This window comes from Apis florea, unplaced genomic scaffold (genome assembly GCF_048593485.1).
Source record: "Apis florea isolate Af1SG1 unplaced genomic scaffold, ASM4859348v1 contig_3493_pilon, whole genome shotgun sequence".
NCBI classification, from domain to species: domain Eukaryota; kingdom Metazoa; phylum Arthropoda; class Insecta; order Hymenoptera; family Apidae; genus Apis; species Apis florea.
In genome coordinates this window covers 218,124-232,737 of record NW_028256772.1, presented here as the reverse complement: position 1 = coordinate 232,737, position 14,614 = coordinate 218,124, and the positions used below count along the sequence as shown (strand labels likewise).

Sequence of the window (14,614 nt, the reverse complement as noted above, 5' to 3'; positions counted from 1 at the left end):
TTTCTAAACGCTTCAAGCTTCACGACTTCCTATCGAGAAGATCCCTTTTCTTTACTCAATGCAGTTCCAGTTGACAATGAACATCTGGAAATCAAATTGCTGAACTCGCTTTCTGGGGCAACTATCGACATGTTTTGTCTTTGATTGAAGGAATTGATAGTTGCAAGAATGTATAGACTTTTAGAAATATTTTAAATTTTCGGCTGGATTATGATAATATGATTGAACATATATAAAAGAACTGATTCTTCATGAAAAAAAAAAAAATGAAAAAAGTATAGAAGAATAAAATTACTTTTTTGTGTAAAAAATTTTAATTTTTTAGGAAATCGATATAATTATGATATAATTAAAATATGATTTGATAAGCAAGATATAATATCTAATAATATAAACAATGCGACTTCTTCTAGTATATTATTTATATGAATAATCATGGATTTATTAAAAAATGATGTTTAAGAGAATATATATGTTAAGAGAATATAATATAATATGTTTAAATATATGTTTAAACAAAAAGTATTATGCTAACCAAAAGATTATAATTAATATATAATGTTAGGATAAAAACAAATTTATATTATAATCACGAATTGCTGGTTTATGGTTTTATCCATAATTACATATTTCAGATTTGAAAAATTAAAATATATTATTCATCCAATTATATTTTATTGTTAATCACAATTGGATATAACAATATAATTGCACATGATGGATTTGGTTTTCTTTTAAAATATAAATGAAAAAATTTCATTGTATTATATTATATTTCTTCTGATTTTTTCATTTCATCAGAGAAATTATCTAATCCATTTGTATATATTGTATATATTGTTGCCAAACTATATATTTGTATATTGTATATGTATTGTATATATTGTATATATTTTATCTTCGAATTCTAAAAAAGTTAACCAGCTATTGTTATAAAATCATGTTGCGATAAATGATTTCTTAAAATAAATGATTATATGTTCTAAGAGCTTTTTAAGTAAATTGGTTTTTTGTGAGCTAAAAGTTAAAAGCGTCATTACGAGGCGTACAGAGATACAGTAAAAACGTTTAAAAAATTCACGCGCATTGTTGCGAGAGAAAATGATACAATGAATGGCCGATAACATGGGACTACGCGCGTAAATAACAAAAATGAAACATATATTCCCATGGCGAAAATGAAAATCGACATTTTTATGAGAAAAAAATAGTCGAAGAGATTGGCGGAATTGTTCCAGTTATGCGGGCTGAAAATTCGATTTAAAAACTCTGTACTTATTGCCATTAACTTGGACACATCATATTAAAAGCATTACAATTTTATGTTATATCTTGAATAGCTCATTTAATGCGTTCAAAATAAAAAAAATATTGCTACTATTACTTTTTTTGATTTACGATTTATTTTATTTTAAAGAATTTTTTCAAAATACGGAAATGAAATCAAATAATAAAATCTGGATAGAATAAGTGCAATTTTTAAATATTTGATGATATAATAATAAATTAGACAAAATTAGAGATGTGCGAATAAGATTTGAAATTATAAATATTCAATCATAAATTGAGAATATTGATCGGATCGAATTAAATTAGAAACCAAATGTTTAATCAGAATGTTAAATATAAATATAGTAAATTTGAAATTTTTAACAACATAAAATTATCGATGAATTTTGTATTTTAGATTTATTTTTGAAGATTTAAACATGTACTGGAAAATTAAATGATGAATGAATCGAAATAAAAAGCTTCTTTGTTTCATGTATTAGAATATTTTTTGATGAGTAATTAGTAATAACAATATTATAAAAATGACAATTTAATAGTATTAAAAAATATTTTAACAAATGCAAAAATATTATTAATGACATTATAATCTATATTTACTAAGTAAAAAATAAGAACTTAATATTAATAATACATATTCGATATCAAATTCAATTTCCCAAAAATTTATTAATTTTCATGAATTTTTTCCATGTATCCATCCGTTGCTCGCAAACATTTTTTCACATTACAAAAGAGATTCGTGCTAATGTGCGTTTATATAAAACACAGAGAGAATTTGTTACATGGAGAATGATTTCAACACAGTGAAATTTCTAACTGCAATTGTGACAAAGGAGTACACAAGCTAACACTCGTTGTTTGCCTCCGATCGAACAAGATCGAACTGTTCGAGAGATCGATTGCGAGACGAAACGAGGATCCCTAAACGTATGTGCACAAGTACACGCGCGCTCTTCGACAAATATAGCGAGTGGATTGCGTTCTCATGCGAAAAGCATACGTGGTGTGCAACTACGTCGGTGTATGCGCTGTTGCATTCGTAAAGAGTGCTGGTGCACCAGTAGAACCGCCGACGCGACGCGAACGTCAACAAATGTGCGCGATATTCACATTGTTGGGAGTTCAATGCGCTCCGTTGATTTTGACGGAAGAGGAAGAGCGAGGGTCAGCTGGACGATATGGTAGAAAACGGAAGGGGAGAAAAGACATAACACCCTTATGCATAACATGTGCCTGTGTGATATTACAAAAAAGATCGTAATCATGAACGTTAATTATTAAATAATAATTATAATTTCGGTTTTAATAATTTGGAACTAATATTGGAATTTTATGTTGTGTTTAGAAAATTGATTTGATAGTAAATTGTTTTTTGTTTTTGTCTTTTAGTTAGAAATAGAGTAAACTTGTATATAAACGTAGACTGTCGAATATTCTGTTAGATATTATTGTTAGATATTAAAATAATTATAGAGATTGCTCGTCAAAGAATCAACTTTAATATATCAATAGAGTAATGAAGATTAATTAATATACAAATATTGTCACTTATGATTATATGAAATATATCTTTACTGTAATTGACTAATTATCACAACACAATGTCTCCTTCTACACTTTTCTTTCTTTATATTTTTTAGACAGTAAAAATTATTATTATCTATTATAAATTAGTTGAATTTGCATTTTTAGGTAAAGGTTATTATTATAAATTGAATTTGCATTAATCTTTTTCATAACATTTTTCCGAATAATATTGAAGAATTCGAGGATTATAAAGATTATAAAATAAAAATTGGAAAATAAAGATAATAAAATAATGTTAATAAGTAATCTTGATTTTTTTTTAAATTTATATAAATCATTAACATTTAAAAAATTTATGGACAATAACAAAATGGAGTCGAGAATATTATAAAAATAATTTCAAATTTTGAAAACAAGTTCGAATATTCGATTAAGATAATTATCTTTGAATTTTATTTCAAACCTACAATTATAATATAATAACATAGATTAATGCAAGTTTGAAAAGTTTTTTCGATTACACGAGGAAGAAATATGATTGAAATATCAGTCAATCAGGAAATAGTATTTTGTACTTGAGCTCGACTTTATAAACAGCATATAAAATTTTGCAAGAAATACGTAGTGAGTTATATATATGCATCATTCCTCTCTTAGGTTACTATGTCTACGTATTCAGAATGTGAACTGGTCTATCTACGTTAACGTAAAAATATTTCGAGGAAACGTGCGGTCACGTATTTGGCAAGAACACTCTTGCATCTTTCGTATCGCATAGTGGGAAATAGTTTTGAGTTTTTTCCAGACTTTTTCTTTGTAAAGTTTGACTTGTTTGGATTTTTGTATAAAATGACACAATTAAACCAATTCTATTGTATTATTCTTTTCTCGAATTTTTAGAATTGGAAAATATTCTAATAAATTAATTTTAATATAATAATTAATAATAATTCTAATAAATTTTCTTTAAAAAGTTTAGTAAATAGTAATAAAAATGAAAGGAAAAAGATGAATCTATCGATATGTGATACTCTCGTAAATTTTAATAATTTTTAAATATTAAAATAATTTTTAAATATGTTATAAAGGATGTTAAAAAGATTTTGAATAATTTTTTTCTCTACATATAACCATCAGTCGATTTTAGTTTTTGAGATATTTACAAAAAATGATTATTATTATTACATTCGTTTGGACATTTCCACGAAAATCACTATATTTAATATTTATTCATCAATATTAAGATCCTTGATCCTTATTTTTCGATTAGGAAAATGAGAATAAAACAATCCTTGGATAAAATTATAATGTATGTATATATATATACAAGTAATATCACATTATTAGGCACATTTTGAATATTTGCTGGTATTGTATAAACGCCAATCGTATTTGAGGCATTATAATGTAAATATATATATAGATAAAATTCAATGTAGTAGTAATATTATTTTTTACAAATATTTCGGAAACTAAAGACTGATCGATGATTAAATATATGTATAGAAAAGAAAAACTAGTTCAAAACTTTCTGCTCTATCAATATGCTTAAAAATCATAAAAATGAGTTTTACACACCGATCGATTGATCAGGAAAAAAATTGAAGATTTTGCAATAAGAGAAAAAATAGTTCCATTTATAGTTGGTTTTGAATTATTACATGAAATATATAAAAAATATTTAGAGTAAATTTTATACAAAAAAAAAAAGAAATAAATGATTTATTACACATTTTGGATTTATTTCTATCTATTATTGTTTTGTGTTATAGAAGTATAGAATAAATGCTCTTTTGTTTATAAAAAATTTCAATATATTCTTCTTATATTTGATCAGAATCTAATGAACAGTATATATTTTATTAAATAATAAGTTAAATAAAATATATATTTAATTAATATTTTTTCTATATTAATTCAAAACAATAATTTTTTAATATTATTTATTAGTTTTTTTAACATTGGTGAAAATAAATTTTTTTTTTCTGCTTCAATTATGGTAAATTCGTAAGAGATAAATGCTTAAAATTTGTCACAAAGATTTAAGTTCTATAAACAAATTTCATTGCTAAATTGAAATATTGAGTGAAAGATCAAGGCTCGAATCCATTTATTTCCAAATTTTTATTCTAAACTTTTTATCAACAAATACATGTTAAACTATATATCTTTCAAGAAATTCAATTTTTTTTTAATTTCTAATCATAGATTAAAAAATATCATATCTCAGTTTCACTAATTATGTTTAACATCTTCGATAATTTATCGAACAAATATATCATGTATAAAATAACGAAGAGTTTTTCAATCATAACTCCCATTTATGTTTTTTTTGTTTTTTCTTCATTATTGACTTCGGTCCATCTGCATTGCAAATATAATACAAAGCATCTCAGAATAATGATTCTAAATACAAATGAATCAAAAGAAAAAATTTTTTTTCATTTAAATTTAAAAAATTTTTAAGAAAATTCGAAAATATATTGAATATACGATTACTTGATTAATTCTTGATATTTTCAATTCAATTTTCTCAAAAATAAGAATTTAAACAATGTTTTAGTCTATATTTTTATTTATTTTCACATATTTAGAATAATTAGTTAATAATTTATATAATTTTTGAATGCAATTTGAAATTTAGTCAAATTAATAAAATAGTCAATAATATATATTTGAAAAAAATGGAAAACTTGTCAATTAGCTTTATTTTCATTGAAAATAGTTCCTTATTTACATATTAATTTTCAATTACCTTTAAATATGTATGTAAAAAGTAAGTTTGATAAATAACGGTAAGACATTAACATATACATTATCATAGAGATACATATATAAGCAAAATTCAATAATATAGTATAGAATTCTTTGTGAATAACTCAAAAATTAAAACCAACTACTACTCATATATAAAGGAAATTCTACAAAAATATCAACAATATATTTTAAGCTCATTAAGAGTGGAGAGAATTAATCGGTTAAATTAATTTGTGAATAATAAAAATTAAAACCAACTGCTACTCATATATAAAGGAAATTGTACAAAAATGTCAACAATATATTTTAAACTCATTAAGATTGGAGAGAATTAATCGGTTAAATTAATTGACTAAAAAATATATATTTTTTTTTTTGATTCAATATATTTATAATTCAAAAAGTAATGGAATTTAAATGAGAATTTTATTATTGAAGAATCTATATGAATATTTTATTAGAATATATAGAATATATATAGCAATTAATTTAAAAATTATATATTTTTAAACATATACTTATGTAATTTTTGTATATTTTACATAAATGAATAGAAATTCTGATGATAAGAAATAGAATGTAAAATTGGAATCATAATAATTGTATATATTCAAAGGATTATTTTTTTATATTAATAAAATTATTATAAAAATAAATTTAAATAATTAATACAATATATTTTGAATTAAGTATATAATATAAGCTAAATATTATATAAGCAATTTTTTCGTATATATTGAAATAATAATATTATAATTGAAATAATTTAACAGTTTTTCAAATAATATTATTAGTTGAGTTAGAATTTAATTGATCAGATATTATCAACAAACAAAATAATAATTTTATTTAATATGAAATTTTATTTTATTTTTACATGTATATATATCTCTATTTAAAATTTAAGATTAGGGGAGACTGAAAAGTTCCAAGAAAACATAAAAAATAATGGAGTTATTTTCATTTCGTCAATTTAGTGTTAAATTTATTATATTTTATATGATATATTTAATAAAAACAATTAATTTTATTAATAATACTTATCTTTCAAATTTTAGATCAACAAAAATATTATTTTTAAAAGAAAATCACAATAATATAATCATGAATATGATATATAAAAACAATAATCTATTGATTATTCTTATATAATATATATATATATAATAATTAATAATTTAAAAATAATTTAATAGTAATTTAATAGTTTAATAAATTATAATAAAATAAAAAAATATAAAGATATGAAATATAAAAAAATAAAATGAAATTTATTATTAGAAAAGACAAAGTTTAAAGTTTTTAAATCGTTAAAATGATAAAAATAATTTATATGTTTGCAATGAAGATAAGTTATTATGATAATATTATGCCCCGAGTTATAACTAATCCATATAATTTGTAAGAATAGTTTGTTTATTATATTAACTTATTATATTTTTTATTACAATATGTTCATTAAATGTCATCTAATTCATAAATATAAAGATATTTTAAATAATATAAATGTTAATAGATAATCGAAAAAGACCAAAAAATATTAAAACCAAAAAATATTTGTTTATCTAATACATATTAGACAGTTATATAGAATTTATATAGATTTTCGTCATTCATTCTCGCAAATGTTATTAATATGGATGATAGAGTGATGATGCATTGATAATAATACATGTGATACACGGCATCAACTATTTTTTACTTTATTTTTATTTTGAATAATACAATCATATAAACATTTTATCCTCGGAATTTTTAAATCAATCTTCTTTACTTTGTTATCATATTGAAAAGATAAAGAAATGATATATATGAAATAAAATATCATGTAGTATATAAATAATATTAGCAAAAAAATTTTTTATAAAAAAAATATTATCACATATATAATCAATTATGTTTTACATGCACATAAATTTTTATTAAAATCAAAATTAGTTGAATTTTCTCGTAAAATATATTTTGTAATTGAGTATAAATATCTTCTTATTGTTGAATTTAGCAAAAAAAAAAAAAAAAAGCTATTAAATAGTGTGAAAGCAATGTTGTGCAATTTTGAGCAAACGGAATCTAAGAGTTAACAATAGTTGGCTCGGTTTCCAGTATTTTATTTTTATCCTTTTGTGTTTGACTAATGCATTATTTCTGCTGCATCGAGAAATTTTTCCACTGTGAAATTTAAGCTATAAGGGTGGCAGCCGCGCAGTGTTTCAACGGGTTTAGCGTTGATTACGATGTTTATAGCATAACGTGGAATAATAAGCAAGTATCTCACTCTTCTCTTTTTTTCCTTATACCCACCACTAAACAGGCGTATAATACATATGTGAATTAGATGCAGAGTAGGTATAGAAAGCGTAACACGATTTATGATAATTAAAATACGCAAGTCGTTTAAGAGGCTGTTTTGCTCATTATCATGATAATGAGGATAATAATAGCAATAATCATAGCCGATGATTCTACGAACGTGTTTTTGCATTGGTGAGAAATCATGTGCATTGTTGCATTCGATCGGCTTCTAATGCAAATATATACATTTGATTTTGCTTATGTATGACTGGAATATGGAAAAGATATAGTTTCATGAAATGTGGAATTGATTTCCAAGTTACATTACATGAATTAGATTGAGAGTGAAGAGATTTTGATTTCTATTTAAAGAGAAATAAATATAAGAAAAAATAAACTGTAAGTTTAGAAATAAAATTCATTTGAAGTAAATATTAATATGTTCTAGAAATAATAAAAATGTATATTGCATTTTAACAAATCGGATTAATCAGATATTTATTATTCATAAGTCATCATTGAATATATAATTTCATAAATAAAATATATTGAAACAAATTTCATAATCATGGCTCTAAGTCATAATTTAATTGAATTTATCTTATAATAAAAAGTCTAAATGTTTTTATTTTGTAATACAAATTAATATAATATAATAATTTATTTATCTCTATTTTAATATATTAATTAAACTGCATGGCTGATAGAATACATTTTTTTAGGAGAATATTTATACAAAATATCCATTTTATTTAAATATAATGAAATATCTTTCAAGAAAGAATATTATGAAAAAAAATTGTTTTATATAAAAAGAATTTTTATATGCAATATTATTACGCAATATTAATAATTTTTTTATAAATTGACATATATCATAAAGTTAAAGTTAATTTTTTAAATGAAACCATATAATTTTTCTTGTATAAATCAAATGCAATTTATTATTTCCAAAAAGAAAAACTATTTATAAATATTTTTAAAAAATTAATAAATTTTAAAAATATTTATGACGAAAAACCTTTAATTTAAAAGTTTAAAACAATATTTTTTAAACTAATGATATTTCGACATAAATAATTCAGTATTGTTTTATATGTTTTATATTGTTTTATATTGTTTTATAAATAATAAACTGCATTGATTGCATACATTAAAAATTATATAATTCCATTTAAAAAAATAAAAGTCATCTTCATATGACTTCCATTTATAAAAAAATTATTGATATTATTATACCAAACGTTATTTCGTATATTTCGTGTAAACTTTTATACAAATATTTTTTTTATAATATTCTTTCATTAGAAATATTTCTCTATTATATTTACATAAAATAGATACCTTATATAATAATAATTAATAATAATATTTTATATTTTACATTTAAAGTATCTATAAGTTATTGAATTGTATATTTGATATCTCTTTAGCAAGAGAAACAATATCATATTCATACAATTTTTTTTATTCTAAAAATAATTAAAAATTTTTAAATACTATTATGAATCACTAGATATATGTATATATATATTATATGATATAATCGTTAATGGAAATAGAACTGTTTATTGCAAAAGGAATTATTGATTGTTTCTTGATTTCGACATCACTCTCTCTCGCTAAGGAGCTATCTTGTAATGAAGGATGACGACTGCAATGCACGTCATCTGTAGCAAGTGGCAATATTGTTACGTCGAAACGGATTGTAACGGGAATATGCAGGTCACACACCGATGCTGCTAGATAACCGTGTCATCGATTAAATTCTATAAATACAATTGTCAACTGACCACGATCATCCAAGTATTAACTGCAATAAAAAGAGTGACTTTATTCGCAATTCAACCAAAAATCGATTCAATTCCATTTCTCATGATGGAACATCTCTTTTTTCAAAGACATTTAAATCAATTTAAAAATTTGTAATATATTCAATTGCTTTCAAATTATTATACAATTATGATTATAATATAACTTCGTACATGATAATTTAAATATGTGTCATTCGAATTAATCATTTTTTTCTAAATATTGACCTCTTAAATTCTATTCCTTTGTTACTTTAATTTTTAAAATCTTCAATGATCTTCATTGAATTTTAACTATACCATTTTGCATTTCATATTGCAATTGTAATCAAATACTTTAAAATTATTATACTTTCAAAATAAATCTTCAAAAGAAAACTGTGCTCATTACTTCAAATTAGACAAGAACGTGCTCAAATATTGCTTTACGTTCGTAAAAAATATGAAGTATTTCTTGTTAAATAGATGCATTTTAAACAGATTTTTCATTCCATTTGTAAATCTGTTTCCCAAAAAAAATTCATCTTTATCAATTTTTGAAATTTCTTTTACAAAGTAAATATTTAAATAATTAACGATATTTCATTAATCAATAAGTTATCAAAATATAAAAAAATAAATATTTAATAAATAAATTAAATTAAAAATTAAATAAAATTAAAATTATAGGATTATTTTAATCACAATCCATAATATACATTTTTGAAATAGTATGTTAATAATAGTTTCTTAAAATGAATCTAAACAAGAATATTATTATAGATGTTATTAATTTTAACAAGATTTTAAAAAATATATGTATAGAAAAGGTAAATATTTTTATTTGCTTGTGTATGGAAAATATATAATTTTGAAAATAACGAAGCGGTCCAGAATGTGGAATTTAACATATATTTGTATATATAATAAGATAAAGATCGAGTATACATAATGAGTATAAAGATCGAAATGGCATCATAAAAAGTAGAAAACTGTAAATAATCGATTTCTTGAAAATATAAAGTGAAAATTCTCTTAAACAAAAATCTTTTTTTTTTTTTTTGAAAATTTTATCATATTCGATTCGTGACACAAAGCACGCGTGTTAATTTTTCTATACCTTTTAACAAGATCAAATTCTTGCCGTACCAATTAAAAATAATTGAAAAATTTCACCAATCTATTCCAGCGATCATCAAATAATTCCATATAATATCGATCTTGGATTCTAGTTGTCCAATGATTAACAGTATAATATGCTGCGGCCTATGGCTCCTGCAATGATATTTTTCGATTTGTCGATCCATTCTGAATTTATTTGATAAAGTTTATAAATTCTTATATATCAAGTTATTCTAAAATTTTTTTCGTTATGTGCATATGATATATTTTAATGATTATGATTTAAAAAATTCATAATCTTTCAGATTTTTCATTGATATTAAAAATTCAATTTTTTTTATTTTTCCAAAAATTATAAAATTATAAATTGATCAGATCATTTTTTTATAATTATTATATACATACAAATTAGATACAATAATCAGATAACATAATGATCATAAAAAATCGCAATCAATTTCTTTTGATGAGCTCTTTCAGTTTATATATAATATCCGATACGTAAAACATGCTTTGTAGATAATGATTCTGCTCATCGGAGCTATGGGTAGAAAAATCAACATCGATTTATTTAAAATGGCTTAAAATCAACTTTATATAAATAAGTGTATTCCTAACCAGTATTTCTAAACTTAAAATTATTATTTTTTGAATTCTATTAGAATAATTCTGATTATATTTAGAAAAGTTCCGTCTTAAGAGTCTGTATCAATTATTCATGCCAGAACATAAGAAAAATATTTTTGTGAATATCTCGAAAACCAAAATCTATTCACGTATTTGTAAAGAAAAAAGATATTTAAAATAATGTTCTTAACAATATATTTCAAACTCATTAAAATTATGAATTAAAGTTAAAAAAATGAGTCAATCTAATTTACTAAAATGAATTCTTTAAATGTCGTTAAAAATCGCTTTAAGTATTTTTAAAATCACTTAAATATTTAATATATTTAATATATTTATAAGTCGTTTGTAAACGTTTTGGAAAAATAAAATAATAGAAATTCCAAGATAATGAAAATTTGATATTAGGATACTTTTATATGCATAAAATTTGATAAAATATAATTAAAGTATATGTACTGGATTAAAAAATAAAATAAAAAAATAAAATAAAATCATGAAAGTTCTGAAAACTTAATAATTTAAAATTAACTTAATAATTTTAAAAATTTTTATTTATATTGTGACAAAAATTCGATTCTAAAAACAGGAAAAATGTAAATGGATGGCACCCATGAAATGAAATATTGTTCGATAAACATCTATAAAATTGCCTAGCATTCGGTGGTTAAACATCAAATAAAATAGAAGCCTAACCGAATAGAGCAATTTAAGAAGATTCAAAATTGCATGAGAAAATAAGATAACAAGTGAGCACGTGCCATCTGCCATCTTTCTTTCCTCTTTTTTTCAATCTTCTATCTTCCAACGAACGACAACGTGGCCACCATCTGCTTTTGCAGATGTTTCATCTACTTGACGCCCCCTAGTCTCTGAGAAAAACTTTTGGTTTTGTGATATCCTACGAGGGATCTCTCTCTCGTATGTCTATTTTTAGAAAGACCCGGCTCTGGGTGAAACAATAAATAGAACTACCTAAATAAATCTCATTCGCGAAGTTCATTGCGAAAGGAGAAATTCAACCTTTCCCTTGGTGATTGTCGAGAAAAGGATTCATCTTGCGTGGAAATTTAGGGAAATGAATCCCATTCTTTTTGTCGTGTTTTATTTCGGAAAATAACCTTTGTCTTTTGTTCTGGAAAATTAACTTTTTAGTTGAAATCTAATTATTCAATGCAATAAGAAAGCATAGAAAAGTTCATTAAATCATTAAATCATAAGATGATATTTTAAACTTTCGCAATCATTTATTCAAAAATATATTAAAATATACTTGACATTAAATCGTGAATGTCATGTATTATCATGTCATCATCCCTTAAAAAAAAAAATATTCAAAGTAAGTAATTTTATATATAATCACTAGTTAGATTCGATTTTTACATTTGTGATACAATAATCGAATATTGATCCACTATCTATTCTCTTCAAACTTGGCTAAAATCTTGATGACGATTTGTTATCTATGCAAATCGAATATCAGTCACATGATATACTTATAATAAATTTATGAGTTATGAATGAAAGATTCAGAAGTCAATCAATAAAACTATAAATATTAAAAATAAGATAATTGAGATTTTCAAAAATTAATATAAAAATTTATTAATAAAAATACAAAAAAATTTATTTTTTTATATACATATAAAAAATAAAGATGAGATAATTAATTTATCAAAGTATATAAGTTTCAATAATAAAGAGATTTTTAAATTAAATAAATCATTTTTTGAAATTAGTTTTGAACCTTCCAATAATATTCGTATAACATGTACAATTTTCAAATGACTTGATTATTACAGATACAATTTTTATGATCATTTTTCTTCAAATGACTTTGAGCAATGATTTATGATCTCTATATTTTTCATGTGATCTCTAAATAATCATTTTGCTTTAAATGACTTTGAATAAATGATTTATGATCTTTATAATCTTCATGTGATTTCTAAATGATCTTCAAAAGAATGTGAGCATAACATAAAGTATTTGGATACGTAATATTTCTGTTTTTGAAAAATTGAAATATTAAAAATTGCTATAAATAACTTATTATTATGATTGTTGCGAGACGATTTTATTATCAAAATAGAAAGATCCGTATAATAAAATTTTAAGGTTTAAATGATCCAATAAAATTATAATATTTGATCAGTTGAAGCGATAATAAAGGAAGCATGCGTATAAAGCTTACGCAGAGGGTGTTTTGCTGCAAACAGATAACATTTGCGCCGGTGAACCGGTAAACGTTTTATCAGTACGTGGACATATGACCAAGTGTTTGAATCACCGCAACAATTGCACGCGCTAAATAATACTCTGCGTTTATAATTGCAATTTCAGAAAGGATATCTACCTCGCGTTATTCTCGTTATTGTTTCTATAACGTAGACAATTGATTATAGTTCTATTATAATTATATTATGATATTTGAAATTCATTTGATTAGTGATATTTTTAAATGAGATAAAATACCAAATTTGAATTTATCTGTTAATTATTCAAATAGAAATATTACTTTAATTATGATTAAAAATTTTAGGATTGAAAATATTTTCAATACGAATTTAATTTAATAAAATATCATTTGCTAGAGAAAGGTTTGCATAAATTCATTTTGTTCAAAATTATTTCAAACAAATAATTGTATCATTCTTACATTTGTTTCATTTAACCAAATTTTCTTCAACAACAATCTTTGTCTTTCAATTTTACATGATTCTATTTTAATTACATATTAGTTATTTTTATTAATTGTCATATATGCAATGCGCTATATACGCGAAAATATTAAAACGATATTTTAAATAGTAATTATGAGATAAATAATAAATAATTATTAAAATAAAAATGATTGAGCTAGAAATAATATATATATATATATATATATATATATATATATATATATATATATATATATTGCTATTACAAACACACAAATTAATTCAGTATATAAAAAAATTAATTTATATTGGATTAGATCAGACATCCTTTTAAGTGTTATTAAAGTCAAATACTAATAGTCTCAAACTTTCGTGCTTCTTGTAATTTATTTTCAATGAATACTTTATAATTTTTACAAATAATATGCAATTCAATTGAAATTTTATATATGATCTTGATATTTTAAGAATAATTATAAAATTATCTTCAAATGTTAAGTTTAACACATGTAATATTTCTATTTTATTGAATATTTTAATATA

At 22.3% G+C, this 14,614-nt stretch overlaps 1 protein-coding gene across 1 annotated transcript in view; it reads right to left on the bottom strand.

Moving 5' to 3' along the window:
* LOC100869669 (uncharacterized) overlaps positions 1 to 14,614 on the bottom strand; it is a 343,975-nt gene that overhangs the window by 293,569 nt on the left and 35,792 nt on the right. The gene's annotated exons all lie outside the window — the stretch shown is intronic.